Raw genomic sequence first — 23336 nt, forward strand, 5'->3', positions numbered from 1 at the left:
AAAACAAAAATATTCAAAGTGATTCTCGCTTTATCTCCTTTTTTCATATAAAATTAAAAATTTTATTTAATATTTTGATGTCAGATTAAAACAGTATAGGCCTCATAATCAATGAATTAAAGATAATTTGTAAAAACAAAAAAACATGTAAAAGGTTGAAGCTATGCTCATGGTTTGATAAAAAAGTGTTGCATTGTGGGATGTGGAGTCCTGCGGACGGATGTATTAAAAACAGTTTTTCGTTAGTTTTATTTGATGGTTTGCTAATTCTGATACGATTCCTCAGGGATGTGATGTTAGTGTGTCACACTGAGACGTGTTGTTGTTTTTGTTGCAGATTCCGATGATCAAAGTGTGATTTTGTGTTGCTACGGTGATGGAATGGACTCCCAGCGTTGAGTTTCTCCTCAGGAACCCAGAGGTAGGACTGAGCCTTCAGCTGATTGGCTACCAGAATGCTCATTATTATTCACTATGTGTTCTAAAGGTTTGGTGGTTTTTCAATTTGATTTATTCTATTTTTAATTAAATTCAACTTTTTATTTGATCTTATTGCATCTCCCACAAATAATAGTGATTAAAATATTTTTAATGAAACTATACAATTAGGATTTCTGTTTTCTTTCTTTTTAAAACTTCTGTTGGTCAATTATGGGGTCACGCCAATTAACTGGCTCCTCCCCCAAAGGGCAGGTGTAGGGGAAAGCTAGTACGAAAGTAACAAATAACAAACCAAAGATATTTTAAAACACCAGTAATTTTTATTATTGTTCACAGGTCAGATAGTAGAGCACAGAGTTCACAGGTCAGATAGTAGAGCACAGAGTTAACACATCAATAGACACAGGTCAGATAGTGGAGCCCAGAGTTCACAGGTCAGATAGTAGAGCACAGAGTTCACAGGTCAGATAGTAGAGCACAGAGTTCACAGGTCAGATAGTAGAGCACAGAGTTAACACATCAATAGACACAGGTCAGATAGTGGAGCCCAGAGTTCACAGGTCAGTTAGTAGAGCACAGAGTTCACACATCTATGGACACAGGTCAGATAGTAGAGCACAGAGTTCACAGGTCAGTTAGTAGAGCACAGAGTTCACAGGTCAGATAGTAGAGCACAGAGTTCACAGGTCAGATAGTAGAGCACAGAGTTCACAGGTCAGATAGTAGAGCCCAGAAATCATAGCAAACATTTTAGTTGTTATGCAGCAGAGCTGAAGTCAGTATCACATGGGAACATTTTATAAATCATTTTATTTTATTTAGTGCTTATGACTGAGAGGGAGATTTAAAATCACTGTATTGGTGATTTAATGTTTCTATTGTCTCAAATTGTCTCTCATTCTTTTGTTTATTTTAAAACCTTGCATTGATTGATTTTAAAACTTCTTCTTCTCTCTAACTCTTTTCTTAAATGTGTCCTTGTCATTTATTTAGTTATTTTTTATTGTTCTTTGGTCACTACATTTCCTAAAGGTTACAACAGTTTACTGCTTCAGATGCTCAGTGTGTTTGTCTGAACAAAGATCAGATTATTGTATCAGATGATCCTGTTGTCTGAAGCGTGTGATGGTTCAAACATACTGAGGTGGAACTTTCATAGTCGAGTGCACCAACACGTCGTAGTTTACAGTACAATCCTACATTTCCCACAATTCTTAGCACATCTCTGTATTACTTGTACTGTTTCTAAGATGTGTTTTAAAGGTTGGACTTCATCAGCTTGGTGGACTCTGCTCCGTAGATGTCTGCCCAAGTATATTTGAGTGTGAATTTGAACGACTCATGATATTTTTTGACGTGGAACTGAATGTAGCCAATCACGAAGCAGCTGACTGAGAAACATGTAATGCTGCGTTCAAGGAAACTCAGAACTCTGAGTAGGAACTCTGCGTTCAGGTAGCGTTCAATGTTTGGAATATCCTTCCTTAATGTGACTGAGTGACGTGTGTGACACACTCACACACACAAGCAGGAGAGAGAGGCGGAGCTAAACATGTCCGCTAACTTGTTGGTTGTGAAATTTGGTTTCACGAACCATAAAGAATACATTTGTAAAAACACAACAAAGAGGAAACACTGTGGTGTGTAGGTGACCAGTCATGTTATGTCTTAGCAGAAATACTTTTAAACACTTGCTGTACATTCAGCTGACATAAAAATATGTAGAATAATTGTGAATTTATCAGTAGCAGTTTTAATATTTTAGTTAATTTTTTGCAGGCACCTTTTTTGTCCATCAAATGTATTTAAAATAAACTAAAACTAAAGAGAGAATGTTATTTAACTGTTGAACCTTGTCATAATTTTATTTATTTATATATTTTTTTAAATTAAAAAATAATGTTTATGGTCTTGGATAGTGTGGTCTTGAACACAACACTAGCAAATACATATTTAACTTGTGAATACAAGTCTTGTTTAGTTTATTAAATTTTCAGCTTGTAGTTTGAACTCACATTTTTTATTAACATTCATACTTTTTTATTAACTAATTTTTTGAACGCTGAAAATAAATGCAATCTTTTCCTGAATCCTGTAAAGTGTTTAAACTGTTTAAAGTTTTTACTAGAAAGAAAAAAACGGAATTAAAAAGGAGTTTAATTAATGTTGTAGAATCAGAAAAACCTGCAGATGTTTCAACCTCTGTTTGATCCAAATGTTTTATTCAAAATAACAAGAAAAAGGAAAGAAAGAAAAAGTGAAAAAAGCTATGGAAAAAAAGGAAAACGTTAAAAAAAAGAATAGAAAATGAAAGCAATGTTTCATCAAACACTTAGACACAGTTTTCCTAACATTATGACATCACACACACACACACACACACACGTTTAGCGTTGAATCCAAAGGTCTCTGTGTGCTAAATGAAACTCAATCTCGAGGAGGATTCGACTCCTCAGCATCGTTTAAAAATCATTACCATCCCTCATTTGTTCGTTTTCATTTCATCTGACCTTTTACTACAGCCATCAATCAATCATTCTGATCATTCTGATTAGCCATCAGCACACCTCATTTCACCCAACGTGTCAAACCACTATTAAATGGACCTAACTCACACATCATCACTAATACTAATTCATGTCATTTAATGGATCAATTCTAATTAAAACGCAGCCTTTTTTACATGCATCTGATGATCAAACCAATATATGTATATATTTCATTATAATGTCTTATTTCTGACCAGTGTGGGTTGGTTTGAAGGTTTTAAACCTTCTGTAGATGAGAAGTGATGATTAGAAACGTGTAATCCATCCATCAGCTACTGTTATTAGAGCAATTAGAGCAGAAACATAATGAGAGCTGATTGATATGTTGTCACTCACTCTGACAAGCTCATGTTTCTCATTACACACACACACACACTATTACACACACACACACAATTACACACACTCACACACACACACACACAGGTTGTATAATTAGCCTTTACTTAACTATTTAACTTTCCACGTGTTTACACGACATCTACGGCCTTTGTTGTTTTTTTTGTTTTTTTTACTTCCCTGCTGCTTTATAATTAAAGTTTAATGATATTATTCTTTACTGGTAGTGAAGTCTTGAAGGAGACAAACAATGTGTTAATGGGAATGATGGCGAGACAGTACCTGTGTTTCCATTACAGATTTTTGCAAAATAAAGTATGGAAGTTGCTCCTTTACTTGAGTAAAATTTGCTGGTTTTTAAACCAGGAAATTCCATATATTTTGTTTTTTTTAAGAACTTGTAGAAAACTGGTACATGGAAATAAATTAAATCTGTTACTTTTGAACGTCTGGAGAGTTTAGCACTCATTATAAATCACAAAGTGTCAATACAATGTTTTATGGGAAAAAAATTAAATTGAGTTTAACATTTATTAAAAACTTTTAAAGTATTAACCGTAAAACCTGCCGAACAGAAAAAAAGCTCAAACTACCAAAATTTTGCATTATTTTACGTTGTGACGTCATCTTCAAAGGTTTTAAAAGTAATGAGCTCATTTTTTTTAAAATGCAAGGAGTGAAAAGTACAGATATTTGTTTAAAGAAGTAAGAAGTAAAAGTCGTTTTTGTTCTCATGATGTGTATGATTTGGTCATTTTGTGCATTTTAATATCAAATAGTTGTATGTTTTATTTGGTTGTCGTTTTGTGTATTAAGAGCAATTTTGTGCATTTTTGTTGTCATTTTTTTTGTATTTCTTGCTCATTTTGTACATGTTTTTGTTGTTTCATGTGTTTTTGGAGTCAATTTGTGTTTTTCTCTTATTTTGTAAATTTTTTTGCTCATTTTTAGGTTTTGGTTGTTTTGTGTCTTTAGTCATTTTGCATATTTTTCTGTCATTTTGTATATTTTTGTAGTCATTTTGTGTTTTTTTTTTTTTTTTTTTTTTTTCTCTGTATATGTTGTCTTTAGAGTCATTTTGTGTGTCTTTGTTGTAAATGTATATTTTAGTTGTTTGTTTTGTTTGTCATTTTGGGTGTTTTGTTTTTTGGATATTGCATTTTGTATCAGAGCTATTTGGGTATTTTTCATCCAGTTAGGATGTAGAGGACCAGGGAGCAGCTGTATGGTTTGGAGCTTTTTACTGGTATCAGGACCACGTATATGAAGGTTTATAATGGTGTAAAATGTCAGAGCTTATAGAATATGATGTTTGTGTAAATAAAACCCACACACATCTCTCTACACTGAAGCCAAACACACACATGTGTTTCTGCCACAGACTTCTGACAAAATGTGTTGCAAAACTCAAGCATCACGTATTCACGTGAGAAAAGTGTTTCTGTACCAGATTAGAGAAGTTGTGGTTGTAAACAATAACTGAATTCAAAAACATGCAAATACAAGTTTGCATCTGTCATTTTATTTGTTCACTCGTGTGAATATTTTCTACATGTTTACATTATTTCTCATCATTTGTGACATGAAATTAATTTCACGTGTATTTTTATACACACCACGTTCTGACATGTTACAACATGATCTACCTTCACACAGGTAAAGCACAGGGACGCCTCATGTTGGACAGTTTAATAGATGAGATGGTTTAGTCCAGAATGTTGGAGATGATTGAAGGAAAATAAAAGCACTCCAGTCTGTGTTTTAGTGACAAATATGATCATTAGAAGTGATTAGAGGCGATTCCTATCATCTATTACCAATTACATGATAAAAGTCTAATTAGGTTTTTAATTTCTCATGGGTAATGTTTCTGTGTGAATTTCTCTGGACAGAACTCATTTCACCTCCTGGGTCACATGTACAGTAGCTCAGTTTGATCTGAACAATATTAATCAGCCAAAAATAAACACACGTCTTTGTTTTAGTGATTATTCAATCATCTTTTTACAAATATTAGGCTATAATAAACTGTGAACAGATTAATCGTAATAATCAGATTCAGAAATACTTTAATAATCCCAGGGGGAAATTATTTTGTTACATACTACAAGAAAGGAAAACAAACTAAAATGGGAGTTAGAGAAAAAAAAAAAACAACAAATATAATATTAAATTAATACAAAAATGAAACATTAAATGAATACAGTGGGTACAGAACGTATTCAGACACCTTTAAATGTTTCACTCTTTGTTTTATTCCAGACATTTGCTAAAATTAAGAGTTAATTTATTTCTCATTAATGCACACTCAGCACCTCATCTTGACAGAAAAAACAGAAATGTAGAAATTTTAGCAAATTTATTAAAAAATAAAAAGTGAAATATCACATGGTCATAAGCAGCCCCGGCGTCAGGGGGTCAATTAGAGGGGCAATGCCCCCCCTGCCGTACCTCCTTGCCCCCCCATTGGCTGTCAGAGTGGTAGGCCTAATGATTTTTTTTTCCTGCTGATTTTTTTTTTTTTCTAAAACGAGTCATAATTCGTTTTGTTTGTCACATTGTATCAATTCATATTCAGCTAACTGAAATCAATAAAATGTAAAATTCAAAAGAAATATTTTAAGATACTCTCGGCTTGTGTCGTGTGACGCGTGCGTGCTGCCACAAGTGACGTGTCAAGTTGACACGTCACTTGCGGCAGCACGCACGCGTACTAATACTTAAACTAACAAATTAGACAAGTATGCACTTCTTGGTATGGCAAAATCAAATGAAAAGGAAAATGATCGTGAAACAAAGAAAAATAAATAAATAACTAAATAAATATTTAACTAAATAGATTTAGAAAACAAAAACCAAAAACGAGGGGGGTTGAGTATACAGTTTGATTAAATTAGATAAAATTCAAAATAAAATTCAAAATATGGGGGTGCCAAGCTAGTGGTAATGATAATAACATCAATAATAACAATAATAGTAGCAATAATAGTGGCGGTGCTAACAATAACAAAGATTATAATAACAGTTATAATGGTGATAATAATTATCATGATGATACTACCAATAATTATAATAACACTAATAATGATAGTAATAAAAAACAATGATAATAATAATAATAATGATAATAACATCAATAATAGTAATAACAATAATAGTAACCATAATAATCATCATCATCAGCATTCCCAACATGCTGCACCCAACCTGTGTTTTAATTTTTTTCCCTCCCCTTTTTCCCTCCCTTTGGTCCTAGGAATCCTAGGACAAAGGGAGGGAAAAAGGAGAGAGAAACATCCTAGGCTTGGATAGTGAGATGTGATTAAAAGTGGGCCCAGTAGCTACCTTGCGTCCCATTCCGGGTAGGCAACCAAGCAGACGCACTGTCCTGTACACCCATCCAGCCCGAGACATCTGGCGCCCTGGGCCCTCCCTGTTCTTAGTTTTCCTTTTCTTTTTTTTGTAAATAAAAAAAAAAAAAGTTTGTATGAGTGATCGGTGTTTTACAACTGGTTTTCATGTGCATATGAATTGAAATGTGTGCTTGTCCTGGTAATAATAGGGACCATAGTACAATACCTAAGTACTGTATGCATATGTAGGTGCAGATCTGTGGGAAAGTCATCAGCCCCCCCCCCCGTGGTCATCACATGACCCCCTCACAATATTGTTCTGGAGCCGGGGCTGGTCATAAGTATTCAGACCCTTTGCTCATATTTAACTCACATACTGTCCATTTCTTCTGATCCTCCTTGAGATGGTTCTGCTCCTTCATTGGAGTCCAGCTGTGTTTAATGAAACTGATTGATTGATTAGGAAAGGCCACATCTGTCTATATAAGACCTTACAGCTCACAGTGCATGTCAGAGCAAATGAGAATCATGAGGTTGAAGGAACTGCCCAAGGAGCTCAGAGACAGAATTGTAGCAACACACAGATCTGGACAAAGTTACAAAATAATTTCTGCTGCACTCAAGGTTCCTAAGAGCACAGTGGCCTCCATAATCCTTAAATAGAAGAAGTTTGGGACCACCAGAACTCTTCCTAGACCTGGTCGTCCAGACAAACTGAGCAATCACGGGAGAAGAGCCTTGGTGAGAGAGGTAAAGAAGAACCCAAAGATCACTGTGGCTGAGCTCCAGAGATGCAGTAGGGAGATAGAAGAAGGTTCCACAAAGTCAACTATCACTGCAGCCCTCCACCAGTCAGGGCTTTATGGCAGAGTGACCCAACAGAAGCTTCTCCTCAGAGTAAGACATGAAAGCCTGCATAGAGTTTGTCAAAAAACACATGAAGAACTCCCAGACTATGAGAAATAAGATTCTCTGATCAGACCAAGATTGAACTTTCTGACATTAATTCTAACTGATATTTGTGGAGAAAACCAGGCACTGCTCATCATTGAGGGGAGTGGCCTAGTGGTTAGGGCGCCGTAAAATGGCTGCTGACTGCTCCCCAGGGATGGGTTAAATTGCAGAGGACAAATTTCAATATATATGTGTAACAACATATATACATGACTAATTAATTTAATTTAATCACCTGCCCAATACAATCCCAACAGTGAAACATGGTGGTGGTAGCATCATGCTATGGGGGTGTTTTTCAGCTGCAGGGACAGGACCAAGTACAGAGATATCCTGGAATAAAACCTCTTCCAGAGATCTCAGGTCCTCAGACTGGGCTGAAGGTTCACCTTCCAACAAGACAATGACCCTAAGCACACAGCTACAATAACAAAGGAGTGGCTTCAGAACAACTCTGTGACCATTGTTGACTGGTCCAACCAGAGTCCTGACCTAAACCCTACTGAGCATCTCTGGAGAGACCTGAGAGTGACCTTCTACATGACATTTCAATGTCTTTTCTGCACATTTTCAACACTTATAAACCTTTTCCACCACTTTTCCTCCTAATGTCACATATGTTGACCCATTATTGTCATTTTTAACCTCTTTTCACTATATTTCATGATTTTTTTTTTTCCCAATTTAATTACATTCACCATTTCTCATGCCCATGATTTGCCAGTTTAAACCAATATTGACACTTTAAACATTTTTTAACACTTTTTCTGTTCGTTTTTGTCCACCAATTTCTGTAGTTTTTTAAATCCCATTTCACCTCCTTTTCCACCATTTTTGGTCACTTTGACCCATTTTATTAGTGATTAAAACCAGGATTTCCATCTTTAAGATGACTATAATAATAATATTAAACGTTCCTGGATAACAGTGGATATTATTCAGATGAATAAATAAATGTGGTTATCACAGATTCATAGAACAATGGACCATCATTTTACTTAGAAAGTTGAATGAATTGCAAAGAAAAAGAACTGTTGCTTGTGCTCGTTCATGTGAATTTGTTGTTTTTTTTTCCTTTTCATTATAAATGTTTTCTTTTGAATATACATTATATAATTGGTGCTATATGAAAAAATAAAATTGAATTTAACTTTTTTAGTTGCCACACAACACAATCCACTATTGACACAACTCTCATTCAACAAAGTTGCTGTTAATAGAATAATCCAAATAAAACTGACCTATATATAATAACACAATAACTCTTTTTCTTTCCTTTGCATTTTACAAAAATGTCAAGTAAAAAAGTGACACAGCCACTTCTCTAAATATGATAAATTTAACATGTTTCTCTAAGTTTAAAGGTGGTTTAATGTTATATTTTTTAATACAAAGCTAAAGTATCTCTATATTCTCATTGTTCTACAGATAATCCAGCTGTGTCGAACAAACACACCACAAGATCAACACAGGAAATCCAGAAAGTGATTAAAATATTCCTTTATTGTTGTTGTTTTTTGCTAGCGAGGGCGTTCCAAACGCTGTGTGATCTAAACAGTCTTAGTGGAGCCACTCAGTGTCAAAGCTCCTCCACTGGGGCCCACATGGCTGATATTTATGTTGATTGAGGATAAATGGAGAGATGAATCCACTTTTATCAGCCGCTGACGATGATGGATGTGAAGCATTAGACAGCTTCCTTTATAAGAGGCCGTCCTCTGGTCCACGTTATCAATACACTGAAATAACACGTAACACGCAACAAGCATTCAGTGGGATTAATGAAATTAATGTTCAATTCATGTTCAATATGCTGCAGAGAAAACATCACTGCTTTGAATAACTGAGTTTTAAATGATGTAAAGAAAACATCTGTAAGACATAAAACAGTTCTAATAGTCATGTATAGTTTAATATATTAACTAAATATTTAACATGAACTAATAACTATATTATTATTATTTTTATTAACAATAATGATAATGTTTTTTATTCATAGTATTAAAATTACAAATAAATAAATATTAGTATCCATGTATACATTAATATTGTTTTGGATTAATTTGAGCCTAAATAAATAAATCAAAGTACATTTTTAACATTTGCAATTATAATAATGTAAAAAAAAACATTATTTTTAATAACTATAATAATGATAATAGTTTTTATTTCTGTTATTGTATTTATAAATACATATTTGTATCCATTAAAAAGCATCCTTCAGTCATGTTAAAACGTTACTTTGATGATAATAATTATAATAATAATAATTATAATAATTGTCATCATATTAATAATAATAAATATTACTATTATTTTTAGTATCGATATTGCATTTAATAATTCTATTTTATTGATGAAATATTTTCTCCTGATCTGTACAGAGATAAAAAACTGCTGGTGATTGTTCCTGATGACACCAGTATCTGAACAACTTGAGTTTGTCTAATAAAACAAACCTCAGAAATCTAGACATTATCTTTGACGATGTTCTTAGAGCATCACTCAAAACTACTAACAAGGAAGTGTTTTTACCAACTGAGGAACATCTCTAAACTTAGAACAATTGTGTCCAGAGATGATCTTGAAATGATTATCCACGTCTTTGTGTCTTCTCGTTTAGACTACTGTAACAGTTTATGTTCTTGTCCAAACAAAAAGGAGATGTCTGATCTTCAGCAGGTACAAAACTCTACGGTGAGGTCACTGACTCACAAACAGAAAGACTCATATTACTCCATTCTAAAAGCTCTTCATTGGCTCTTTTTGTTTACATTTTAAAACCCTGGTGCTAACCTTCAGAGCGTTGCATGGTCAGGCTCCTCCCTCCTACATTAGAGACGTGTTGTGTCCTTGTACCCCCTCTCAGAGGCTGAGGTCTCTGGATCAGAACCTGCTCATGGTCCCTCGTACTCGTTTAAGGACCAGAGGAGATCACTCCTTCCAGGCCGTCGCATCAACGCTCTACAACGTAATTCTGCCTTTCTTACACTCACTTCATTCTGTTTATGTTTTTTAGAGCAAACCAGCTCTGAATGCTAAAGGTAAACTAAGACAATGCTAGCTCTGAGTGCTAAAGGTAAACTAAGGCGATGCTAGCTCTGAGTGCTAAAGGTAAACTAAGGCGATGCTAGCTCTGAGTGCTATAGGTAAACTAAGGCGATGCTAGCTCTGAGTGCTATAGGTAAACTATGACAATGCTAGCTCTGAGTGCTAAAGGTAAACTAAGACAATGCTAGCTCAAAGTGCTAAAGGTAAACTAAGACAATGCTAGCTCTGAGTGCTATAGGTAAACTAAGACAATGCTAGCTCTGAGTGCTAAAGGTAAACTAAGGCGATGCTAGCTCTGAATGCTAAAGGCAAACTAAGGCGATGCTATCTCTGAATGCTAAAGGCAAACTAAGGTGATGCTAACTCTGAATGCTAAAGGCAAACTAAGGTGATGCTAACTCTGAATGCTAAAGGCAAACTAAGGTGATGCTAACTCTGAATGCTAAAGTCAAATTAAGGCGATGCTATCTCTGAATGCTAAAGGCAAACTAAGGTGATGCTAACTCTGAATGCTAAAGGCAAACTAAGGTGATGCTAACTCTGAATGCTAAAGGCAAACTAAGGTGATGCTAACTCTGAATGCTAAAGGCAAACTAAGGTGATGCTAACTCTGATTGCTAAAGGCAAACTAAGGTGATGCTAACTCTGAATGCTAAAGGCAAACTAAGGTGATGCTAACTCTGAATGCTAAAGGCAAACTAAGGTGATGCTAACTCTGAATGCTAAAGGCAAACTAAGGTGATGCTAACTCTGAATGCTAAAGGCAAACTAAGGTGATGCTAACTCTGAATGCTAAAGGCAAACTAAGGTGATGCTAACTCTGAATGCTAAAGGCAAACTAAGGTGATGCTAACTCTGAATGCTAAAGGCAAACTAAGGTGATGCTAACTCTGAATGCTAAAGGCAAACTAAGGTGATGCTAACTCTGAATGCTAAAGGCAAACTAAGGCAGTTCTAAGTGTCGGCTCTAAAGTCAATTTATACAAAAAGGAATTTTACGCCCTGTCCATGAGTTACTTTGTGCGGCGCCGCTCTGTCGTGCTCCACCAAACCATGCACTTACCAAAAGCCCACTGGTAAAGAGCCCCCCCCCCCTCACTCCTTAATTAGGTGATCAATTATTAACACAGCGATCAACTTCCTGAATAAATAATGGCGTTAAGGCTTGAGGAGAGTTTCACTGGCCAGACATTTAGTCAAATATTAGTAGTTGCAGACGTGTTGTTTATTGGATGAAAATCTGAGGTAAGTTTTAATTTAGAAAGATCTCAGGAAACATCCGACATCGGATGGGATGGATGAAGACGTGCAGGGGTTGTCGACCTTAACTCTATAGATTCATAAAACATGTTGAGTTTTAGGCCCTGTTTGGCTGAGTTTTAGTTTTTGTTTGGCTGAGTTTTAGTCTTTGTTTGGCTGAGTTTTAGTCTTTGTTTGGCTGAGTTTTAGTCTTTGTTTGGCTGAGTTTTAGTCTTTCTTTGGCTGAGTTTTAGTCTTTCTTTGGCTGAGTTTTAGTCTTTCTTTGGCTGAGTTTTAGTCTTTGTTTGGCTGAGTTTTAGTCTTTGTTAGGCTGAGTTTTAGTCTTTGTTAGGCTGAGTTTTAGTCTTTGTTAGGCTGAGTTTTAGTCTTTGTTTGGCTGAGTTTTAGTCCCTGTTTGGCTGAGTTTTAGTTTTTGTTTGGCTGAGTTTTAGTCTTTCTTTGGCTGAGTTTTAGTCTTTGTTTGGCTGAGTTTTAGTCTTTTTTTGGCTGAGTTTTAGTCTTTGTTAGGCTGAGTTTTAGTCTTTGTTTGGCTGAGTTTTAGTCTTTGTTTGGCTGAGTTTTAGTCTTTGTTTGGCTGAGTTTTAGTCTTTGTTTGGCTGAGTTTTAGTCTTTGTTTGGCTGAGTTTTAGTCCTTGTTTGGCTGAGTTTTAGTCCTTGTTTGGCTGAGTTTTAGTCCTTGTTTGGCTGAGTTTTAGTCCTTGTTAGGCTGAGTTTTAGTCTTTGGCTGAGTTTTAGTCTTTGTTTGGCTGAGTTTTAGTCCTTGTTTGGCTGAGTTTTAGTCTTTCTTTGGCTGAGTTTTAGTCTTTCTTTGGCTGAGTTTTAGTCTTTGTTTGGCTGAGTTTTAGTCCTTGTTTGGCTGAGTTTTAGTCCTTGTTTGGCTGAGTTTTAGTCCTTGTTAGGCTGAGTTTTAGTCTTTGTTTGGCTGAGTTTTAGTCCTTGGCTGAGTTTTAGTCTTTGTTTGGCTGAGTTTTAGTCCTTGTTTGGCTGAGTTTTAGTCTTTGTTTGGCTGAGTTTTAGTCCCTGTTTGGCTGAGTTTTAGTCTTTGTTTGGCTGAGTTTTAGTCTTTGTTTGGCTGAGTTTTAGTCTTTGTTTGGCTGAGTTTTAGTCTTTGTTAGGCTGAGTTTTAGTCTTTGTTAGGCTGAGTTTTAGTCTTTGTTTGGCTGAGTTTTAGTCTTTGTTAGGCTGAGTTTTAGTCTTTGTTTGGCTGAGTTTTAGTCTTTGTTTGGCTGAGTTTTAGTCTTTGTTTGGCTGAGTTTTAGTCTTTGTTTGGCTGAGTTTTAGTCTTTGTTTGGCTGAGTTTTAGTCTTTGTTTGGCTGAGTTTTAGTCTTTGTTTGGCTGAGTTTTAGTCTTTGTTTGTTGAGTTTTAGTCTTTGTTTGGCTGAGTTTTAGTCTTTGTTTGGCTGAGTTTTAGTCCTTGTTTGGCTGAGTTTTAGTCCTTGTTTGGCTGAGTTTTAGTCCTTGTTAGGCTGAGTTTTAGTCTTTGGCTGAGTTTTAGTCTTTGTTTGGCTGAGTTTTAGTCCTTGTTTGGCTGAGTTTTAGTCTTTCTTTGGCTGAGTTTTAGTCTTTCTTTGGCTGAGTTTTAGTCTTTGTTTGGCTGAGTTTTAGTCTTTGTTTGGCTGAGTTTTAGTCCTTGTTTGGCTGAGTTTTAGTCCTTGTTTGGCTGAGTTTTAGTCCTTGTTAGGCTGAGTTTTAGTCTTTGTTTGGCTGAGTTTTAGTCTTTGGCTGAGTTTTAGTCTTTGTTTGGCTGAGTTTTAGTCCTTGTTTGGCTGAGTTTTAGTCTTTGTTTGGCTGAGTTTTAGTCCCTGTTTGGCTGAGTTTTAGTCTTTGTTTGGCTGAGTTTTAGTCTTTGTTTGGCTGAGTTTTAGTCTTTGTTTGGCTGAGTTTTAGTCTTTGTTAGGCTGAGTTTTAGTCTTTGTTTGGCTGAGTTTTAGTCCTTGTTTGGCTGAGTTTTAGTCCTTGTTTGGCTGAGTTTTAGTCCCTGTTTGGCTGAGTTTTAGTCTTTGTTTGGCTGAGTTTTAGTCTTTGTTTGGCTGAGTTTTAGTCCTTGTTTGGCTGAGTTTTAGTCTTTGTTTGGCTGAGTTTTAGTCTTTGGCTGAGTTTTAGTCTTTGTTTGGCTGAGTTTTAGTCTTTGTTAGGCTGAGTTTTAGTCTTTGTTAGGCTGAGTTTTAGTCTTTGTTAGGCTGAGTTTTAGTCTTTGTTTGGCTTAGTTTTAGTCTTTGTTTGGCTGAGTTTTAGTCTTTCTTTGGCTGAGTTTTAGTCTTTGTTAGGCTGAGTTTTAGTCTTTGTTTGGCTTAGTTTTAGTCTTTGTTTGGCTGAGTTTTAGTCTTTGTTTGGCTGAGTTTTAGTCTTGTTTGGCTGAGTTTTAGTCTTTGTTAGGCTGAGTTTTAGTCCTTGTTTGGCTTAGTTTTAGTCTTTGTTTGGCTGAGTTTTAGTCCTTGTTTGGCTTAGTTTTAGTCTTTGTTTGGCTGAGTTTTAGTCTTTCTTTGGCTGAGTTTTAGTCTTTGTTAGGCTGAGTTTTAGTCTTTGTTTGGCTTAGTTTTAGTCTTTGTTTGGCTGAGTTTTAGTCTTTGTTTGGCTGAGTTTTAGTCTTTGTTAGGCTGAGTTTTAGTCTTTCTTTGGCTGAGTTTTAGTCTTTGTTAGGCTGAGTTTTAGTCTTTGTTTGGCTTAGTTTTAGTCTTTGTTAGGCTGAGTTTTAGTCTTTCTTTGGCTGAGTTTTAGTCTTTGTTAGGCTGAGTTTTAGTCTTTGTTTGGCTTAGTTTTAGTCTTTGTTTGGCTGAGTTTTAGTCTTTGTTTGGCTGAGTTTTAGTCTTTGTTTGGCTGAGTTTTAGTCTTTGTTAGGCTGAGTTTTAGTCCTTGTTTGGCTTAGTTTTAGTCTTTGTTTGGCTTAGTTTTAGTCCTTGTTTGGCTTAGTTTTAGTCTTTGTTTGGCTGAGTTTTAGTCTTTGTTAGGCTGAGTTTTAGTCTTTGTTTGGCTGAGTTTTTGTCTTTGTTTGGCTGAGTTTTAGTCTTTGTTAGGCTGAGTTTTAGTCTTTGTTAGACTGAGTTTTAGTCTTTGTTAGGCTGAGTTTTAGTCCTTGTTTGGCTGAGTTTTAGTCTTTGTTGGGCTGAGTTTTAGTCTTTGTTAGGCTGAGTTTTAGTCTTTGTTAGGCTGAGTTTTAGTCTTTGTTAGGCTGAGTTTTAGTCTTTGTTTGGCTGAGTTTTAGTCTTTGTTAGGCTGAGTTTTAGTCTTTGTTAGGCTGAGTTTTAGTCCTTGTTTGGCTGAGTTTTAGTCCTTGTTTGGCTGAGTTTTAGTCTTTGTTAGGCTGAGTTTTAGTCTTTGTTAGGCTGAGTTTTAGTCTTTGTTTGGCTGAGTTTTAGTCTTTGTTAGGCTGAGTTTTAGTCTTTGTTTGGCTGAGTTTTAGTCCTTGTTTGGCTGAGTTTTAGTCCTTGTTTGGCTGAGTTTTAGTCCTTGTTTGGCTGAGTTTTAGTCCTTGTTTGGCTGAGTTTTAGTCCTTGTTTGGCTGAGTTTTAGTCTTTGTTTGGCTGAGTTTTAGTCTTTGTTTGGCTGAGTTTTAGTCTTTCTTTGGCTGAGTTTTAGTCTTTGTTTGGCTGAGTTTTAGTCCTTGTTTGGCTGAGTTTTAGTCCTTGTTTGGCTGAGTTTTAGTTTTTGTTTGGCTGAGTTTTAGTCCCTGTTTGGCTGAGTTTTAGTCTTTGTTTGGCTGAGTTTTAGTCTTTGTTTGGCTGAGTTTTAGTTTTTGTTTGGCTGAGTTTTAGTCTTTCTTTGGCTGAGTTTTAGTCTTTGTTAGGCTGAGTTTTAGTCTTTGTTTGGCTGAGTTTTAGTCCCTGTTTGGCTGAGTTTTAGTCTTTGTTTGGCTGAGTTTTAGTCTTTGTTTGGCTGAGTTTTAGTCTTTGTTAGGCTGAGTTTTAGTCTTTGTTAGGCTGAGTTTTAGTCATTGTTTGGCTGAGTTTTAGTCTTTGTTAGGCTGAGTTTTAGTCTTTGTTAGGCTGAGTTTTAGTCTTTGTTAGGCTGAGTTTTAGTCTTTGTTAGGCTGAGTTTTAGTCTTTGTTTGGCTGAGTTTTAGTCTTTGTTTGGCTGAGTTTTAGTCTTTGTTTGGCTGAGTTTTAGTCTTTGTTTGGCTGAGTTTTAGTCTTTGTTTGGCTGAGTTTTAGTCTTTGTTAGGCTGAGTTTTAGTCTTTGTTTGGCTGAGTTTTAGTCTTTGTTTGGCTGAGTTTTAGTCTTTCTTTGGCTGAGTTTTAGTCTTTGTTTGGCTGAGTTTTAGTCTTTGTTAGGCTGAGTTTTAGTCTTTGTTAGGCTGAGTTTTAGTCTTTGTTTGGCTGAGTTTTAGTCTTTGTTTGGCTGAGTTTTAGTCCCTGTTTGGCTGAGTTATAGTCTTTGTTTGGCTGAGTTTTAGTCTTTGTTTGGCTGAGTTTTAGTCTTTGTTTGGCTGAGTTTTAGTCTTTGTTTGGCTGAGTTTTAGTCTTTTTTTGGCTGAGTTTTAGTCTTTGTTTGGCTGAGTTTTAGGCCCTGTTTGGCTGAGTTTTAGTCTTTGTTTGGCTGAGTTTTAGTCTTTGTTTGGCTGAGTTTTAGTCTTTGTTTGGCTGAGTTTTAGTCCCTGTTTGGCTGAGTTTTAGTCTTTGTTTGGCTGAGTTTTAGTCTTTGTTTGGCTGAGTTTTAGTCTTTGTTTGGCTGAGTTTTAGTCCCTGTTTGGCTGAGTTTTAGTCTTTGTTTGGCTGAGTTTTAGTCTTTGTTTGGCTGAGTTTTAGTCCTTGTTTGGCTGAGTTTTAGTCTTTGTTTGGCTGAGTTTTAGTCTTTGTTTGGCTGAGTTTTAGTCTTTGTTTGGCTGAGTTTTAGTCCCTGTTTGGCTGAGTTTTAGTCTTTGTTTGGCTGAGTTTTAGTCTTTGTTTGGCTGAGTTTTAGTCCTTGTTTGGCTGAGTTTTAGTCCCTGTTTGGCTGAGTTTTAGTCTTTGTTTGGCTGAGTTTTCGTCTTTGTTTGGCTGAGTTTTCGTCTTTGTTTGGCTGAGTTTTAGTCTTTGTTTGGCTGAGTTTTAGTCCTTGTTTGGCTGAGTTTTAGTCTTTCTTTGGCTGAGTTTTAGTCTTTCTTTGGCTGAGTTTTAGTCTTTGTTTGGCTGAGTTTTAGTTTTTGTTTGGCTGAGTTTTAGTCTTTGTTTGGCTGAGTTTTAGTCCTTGTTTGGCTGAGTTTTAGTCTTTCTTTGGCTGAGTTTTAGTCTTTGGCTGAGTTTTAGTCTTTGTTTGGCTGAGTTTTAGTCTTTGTTTGGCTGAGTTTTAGTCCCTGTTTGGCTGAGTTTTAGTCTTTGTTTGGCTGAGTTTTAGTTTTTGTTTGGCTGAGTTTTAGTCTTTCTTTGGCTGAGTTTTAGTCTTTGGCTGAGTTTTAGTCTTTGTTTGGCTGAGTTTTAGTCTTTGTTTGGCTGAGTTTTAGTTTTTGTTTGGCTGAGTTTTAGTCTTTCTTTGGCTGAGTTTTAGTCTTTGGCTGAGTTTTAGTCTTTGTTAGGCTGAGTTTTAGTCTTTGTTAGGCTGAGTTTTAGTCTTTGTTAGGCTGAGTTTTAGTCTTTGTTAGGCTGAGTTTTAGTCTTTGTTTGGCTGAGTTTTAGTCTTTGTTAGGCTGAGTTTTAGTCCTTGTTTGGCTGAGTTTTAGTCCTTGTTTGGCTGAGTTTTAGTCTTTCTTTGGCTGAGTTTTAGTCTTTGTTTGGCTGAGTTTTAGTCTTTGTTAGGCTGAGCTTTAGTCTTTGTTTGGCTGAGTTTTAGTTACGACTCATTTTCACTCCAAACATTAAACTTGTTCACTTTGTTCCGTCTCCAGCTCTTTTTCTCCGTCTCATGCTGAGCTCAAATTATTCCCTCTTTTGTTTCACTTCCTACTTTCTTTCTTTTTTTATTCCTTCTTTTTTCTCATGTTGAACTCGTTCCTCTGATTCTTTTCATTCTTGTTTCTCCATTAAACACAAAGACCGTTTACATTCCCAAAGCTCTGTAATTACTCGCTTTGCTTTCTTATCTATTTTTATGACTTGCTTTGAATTTTTCTCTCTTATCTTCCAAATCTTTCATTTATTTAATTTTTTTTATCCCAATAATCCTTCTTAATTCTTGTTTGCCCCCTGCTCTGATGTTAATTGTCCCTTCAGCTGCTGAATGTCTGTCGGCTCAAAGATTATTTAAACTAAATACCACTGAAAACTAATAGTGACTTTAGATTTTTAGTTTCTTAAAAAAGATATTTGGTTCAAAGATATATAAAATATAGTTAACACACAGTACTGTGGTGCGTTCACTGTTATTTATAACGTAGGACAAAGGGCTATTCTCTAAGGTCAAATGGCTGTTTTGCTCCCGTTGAACTTAATTTCCTACTCAAAGAAACAATCTGAGCGTGTCAACACAATGTTTATTTATTATTTAGTAACTTGCCATTGGGAGCTCGCAGCATTTTTTTTTAAAAATATATATATCTATGTATTTTTTATTATTATTTCATTTTGCTATCCATGTTCTTGTCTTTTTATTCTCTAAATTCCTCGTACTGTGTAAAAGCAATACTGATTCTGATATTTTGGGGTTTTTTAATTTTCTGTTTCACCAGAAATTTTAGTTTTTTTTATAAAGAAATAAAATCTAAGAAAACAAATATTTTGACTTTTTTTTCTACATTTCTTTACCGAAAATGTTACACATGTATGTATGTATGTATGTATGTATATATATATATGTATATATATATATACTAGGCAAAAAACAACTGATTCTGATATTTTAGTTGTTTTTTTTTCTTCTTTTTTTGTTTCATTTTTTTTAAAGAATTTTAATAAAGAAATGAAAACTAAGAAAATGTAAAACTAAAACTTGAGCTGCTGAGTTTTTGCTCCAGTTAAAGTAAAAATGTAAATTTCCTGCTCAACAATCTGAGCGTGTCAACACATATAGATATAACTTAAAAAACGCACACACACAGAATATGTTAGTTTTTTTTTTTCTTGACATTTTTTTTTTGTTGTTGGACTTTTTTACTTTGAGGAACTTTTAGTAAGGGCTCTATTCTCCCATGTGCGTCAGTCCAAAAAGCGGTGCTGTTTCTGACTGTGTGCTATTCTCACCCTGTACTTAAGTCAGTCACTGCGCGCCTTCATCCCAGTTAAGCACTGTGGGTGGAGCCTCCATGAAATGTGGGCGTTCCCATTCAAATCGGGCTTTACGCGCATTCTCCGGTGTGTGTAAGTCCTTTTCCTCTTACGTTCTCCTAACCCTGGAATCAGTGCAGCGCCCCCATAAGGTGAAACATTATATTGCACTAGAAATATGAACTTAGTTACATTTGAAGCCACACGGACTCGTGCGTCGCGCAGCAGCAGCTGTGATCACTCAGCTGCTGCTGCGTGATTAAATAAAACTCTGACAGACGCAGACTTCTGTCCACGTTGGTCACAGAGATTCAAGTATTTTATTATTATGTCCAACGTAAAGTTACAGTTTGATCCACTACACAGTGAAACAAACTGTATTAAAGCAGGACGCTCTGTGTTATTTCCTCATATCTCCAGCATCTAGCACAATCACGCTTTACAGTGATGATGATGAAGGAAAGAGATTTTAACTGTAACTCAGTCACACTGCAATAATCTGATCAATAATATGATCAAATCAACCTGTTACATTGTTTATCAATGAAAACGTTTCAAATTAAAAGTGAACTTTTCACAGATTTCAATGACATTTGCAAGCGTTGGGAAAACTCCAGATTCCGTGATTTCTAGGCAGCACAAAAAAATGACATCACCGCCTCCTTTCCTTCAGCCCGCCTTCATTCACACTTTTGGTCGGCCTTACGCGTGGTGGGCGTGTCAGCAGCCTGGACCGGAGAATACGTGTTGGAGAGAAGTGCGTAACTGCAAGCGTGCAAAAAAGTGCTTAAGTCCAGACGGGAGAATAGAACCCTCAGTAACTTATGGTAGATCGCAGCATTTACTGTAGCTTTTATCTATTCATTTTGTTCTTTATTCATATTTCATCATTATTGTATTTGCCAATTGAAAAGTGTTCTCATAGGAGTTATTACTTTTGTCCTCCTAGATTATTAATGCACCACTAATGATGTCATCTCATAGGGACAATGTAAAGGATGTGCAGTCGACCTTTTTTGGAGCCAAAATGTAAAGGTCAATGTTGCTCAAATGTCAAAAAACTAAATTTTCCATATTGCTATGAATATTTATCCTACAAGTTTGATGCTTACATTTATGAATAGCTCATCTGTACGACCTACCGGTAAAAAGTACGGTAGGAGTTCATGATGTCACAAAAAACAAAACAAATAAACTTTTTTCCCTATAATTTGGCCACTGGTACCATTGAACAACATTTCCTTTCAATGTGTGACCTTGACCTTTACTTAAGGTCATATTTAAGGTCAAGGTCAGTGTTATGTTTTTCCTACATTATTATTTTAAGTTTAAACAGGTTGTTTGCCAAATACGTATTCACCTGAGAAAACAGGTCATAGTTTAATTTTGCTATTGTTGTTTTTAGCTTTTTTTCTCTAAATTCCTCGTATTATGTAAAAACAATACTTGGCATTTTTTGTCACCAGAAGTTTTTATTTTTTTAATTTGTTTTTTTAATAAAGAAATTAAAACTAACAAAATCAAAAAACTAACAGTTTTGTTTTACCATGTTTTTTAAAAAAAATTTTTTTTTAAAAAAACAATGTATTTTCTTGGTGATGTTTGTAGCTTCACGATAGATAGTTAAAGGTGATAGAAATATAAAAATAGAGTAGGTTTGCGTCGTGTTTTATTGATGAAAGTGATGAACCCAACGACTGCTTTTATCCTTTCCTTTTATCATCAGCGCTAGCTCGTTCCCGCCGCACTATTAGCCTCATTAGCTACTCTTTATTTTCATTACCATCACATGTTGCCTCACATAGAAACACTTTTAAAACCGGGCCCGACTAAGTGCAACAGTCTCGTAAGTTGACAAAGAGCTGCTTAATAAAAGTGTAAATGTGTGTTTAATCTCTCCCATAGAACACACACACACACACACACACACACACACACACACACACACACGTTTGCAGCTGCTTTTACGCTCCACATAATAGTATTAAAGTCAATGATTTGTGTGATTTCATCCTCCATAAATTAAAAAAAGGAGAGTTTGGAAGAAAAATGATATTTTGTCGCTGGTAAATTTGAATTATTTGAGGTTTTCATGACAAGTTCTACACTGTTTTGTTTCTGCACAAATGTTCTTTAAAAGCTCAACAAAGGAATCTTTTATTTCTAATCGTTGGTTGACCAATAATAAGCCTTTATTTACTCAGGAGGACCACACTGACATTATGAATCTATTTTAAAAGTGTGTCCTAGCAGCTGAAAATAAAGCAAGTTTAAAACAGTGTCAAAATAATATTAAAATCATCTAAAACAAATAAATAACACAGAATAACACATGAAAAACAACCAAAAATATGAGCTTTTATAAAACTATTAAAGAAAATACATATCATATAATCATTACAGATGAAACAAACACCATCAGAAAAATCATATTAAATATAATCAGAAAAAAAACTTTAATTTTAAACACACACACACACTTTCTCTTAAAGCACAATAACAAGTAAATGAACCTGAAATACAATAAATACCTTTAGTCTTTGTTCACAGAACAGAACTTTATATGAGATAATATAGATGCATACATTATTAATTATGTTCAAAGTAGGGGTGGGAATTTATCGCGTTAATTGTAAGTAATTAATTAAAGAAAAATAACACAATAAAAATAATGCAATAACACAAATAACACGGGTCATCGCTTTATTTTCCAAACGGGAACCGTTCACATTTTACGAGTTCCCAGTTTAGCCATAATAGTGACGCACAGACCACGACACGAGAAACAGGAGAACCAGAGGAGAAGTGTGTGTGCGTGCGTGTGTGTGTGCGTGCGTGCGTGCGTGTGTGTGTGCTTGCGTGTGCTTGCGTGTGTGTGCGTGTGTGTGTGTGTGTGTGTGTGTGTGTGTGTGTTGTACTGTTATGTACCTTCATGAAAGGAACAAAAAAATCCAACTGTGATTAGGCAGCGAGGTATTCATAATTTTCAATTTCTAAAAGTGGTTTAAAGTATTGTCTGAAGTATGAAATTATTGATGAATATTAGGTGGAGATATTGTTATATATATATTTATTTATGTGTACAAGAATGCTGGTGTTCAACAGTAAATGAAACATTTTAATAATAATTAGTGCAGTGGGAATAGGAGAGGCTGAAAATAAGCTTTAGCTTTTTGCTAAATTGCTTTTTTTGTTTTTTTAATTTTCAATACAATTTCTATTCAAATTGCGTCATTGTAAAAAATTAACGAAGATAAAATCATTCATGTGTTTATTGATCATTGGATCTTCCTGGGGTTCATTTAAACAGACCAGACAAAATATACAGAAACATTACATTAAAAAGTACATCATGACACATTTTTATTACACCAACAAATACTTTAAAAATACATAATATTGGTAAAAAAATGCATTATTAAATATGTGTAAACCCAGACATTTATAAATAGTAGATATTAGGACGATTAGTGATTAAATTGGAGTTTAAAGCAAAGTGATATGATGGGAGTCTTTGATCTTTTCTTGAAATAATCTTGGTTGACCAGTTAAAATATTCTTCTTTCTGAACATTAATAAATTACAATTCATAATTAATTCAAAAATATATAATTTCACACAAACAAACAACAATAATTGCATGAGTGGTTTATACAGTATGCATTACTAATGTGCTGAGTCATTTATTTTCATTTAAAATGCCTGCATTCGTCACACAAAGATGACACAGCGTTAACGATCAGACGCTGATGGAGAAGAAGAAGAAGAAACAGAATAAAAAGAAGCTCCTCCCTGAAGACTCGTATGTTCTGCTGCTGTTGGTGACGTCACGGCTTCATTCGTGATGAAGTGGATCTTAAAAAGCTTCTAACGACACATGGGAGACGTTCTGTAGAAGGTTCTAGTGTTCCACATCATTTTTACTCCCTTTGGATATTTATGAACTCACCGTGTGTGCGAGTGTTACTGTTACTGTACGAGAGGAAATAGGAAAAACACTGATGTTAGTTTGAATTCATTCATTCATTAAATAAATATTTATTTTAACGCATAAATAATAATTTTAATTACTCCCAATATCTCCAAATCTACAGGCATTTTATAGTTTAAAAAAAAGAAAAAAATCTGTAAAATTACATTATTTAAAGTGAACTCTTTTGTAAAATCATATTTGTTAAATTGTCTTTATACATTAATGTACAGTAACAGTAAAACATGCATACCTAATGACCTGCATTTTTATGAATTTCTGGAATTTTACATATTATTCTTAATT

The 23336-nt window shown here is 35.1% G+C and overlaps 1 protein-coding gene across 1 annotated transcript in view; it reads left to right on the forward strand.

Moving 5' to 3' along the window:
- The first annotated feature begins 393 nt into the window (after positions 1–393).
- Positions 394–23336, forward strand: part of tenm3 (teneurin transmembrane protein 3) — a 543864-nt gene continuing 520921 nt past the window's right edge. Inside the window, exon 1 of the mRNA XM_028461276.1 lies at positions 394–421. The gene's annotated coding sequence lies outside the window, so the exon portion shown is untranslated. The remainder of the gene's footprint in view (positions 422–23336) is intronic.

Source organism: Gouania willdenowi, chromosome 1 (assembly GCF_900634775.1).
Source record: "Gouania willdenowi chromosome 1, fGouWil2.1, whole genome shotgun sequence".
In the NCBI taxonomy this organism is placed as follows: domain Eukaryota; kingdom Metazoa; phylum Chordata; class Actinopteri; order Blenniiformes; family Gobiesocidae; genus Gouania; species Gouania willdenowi.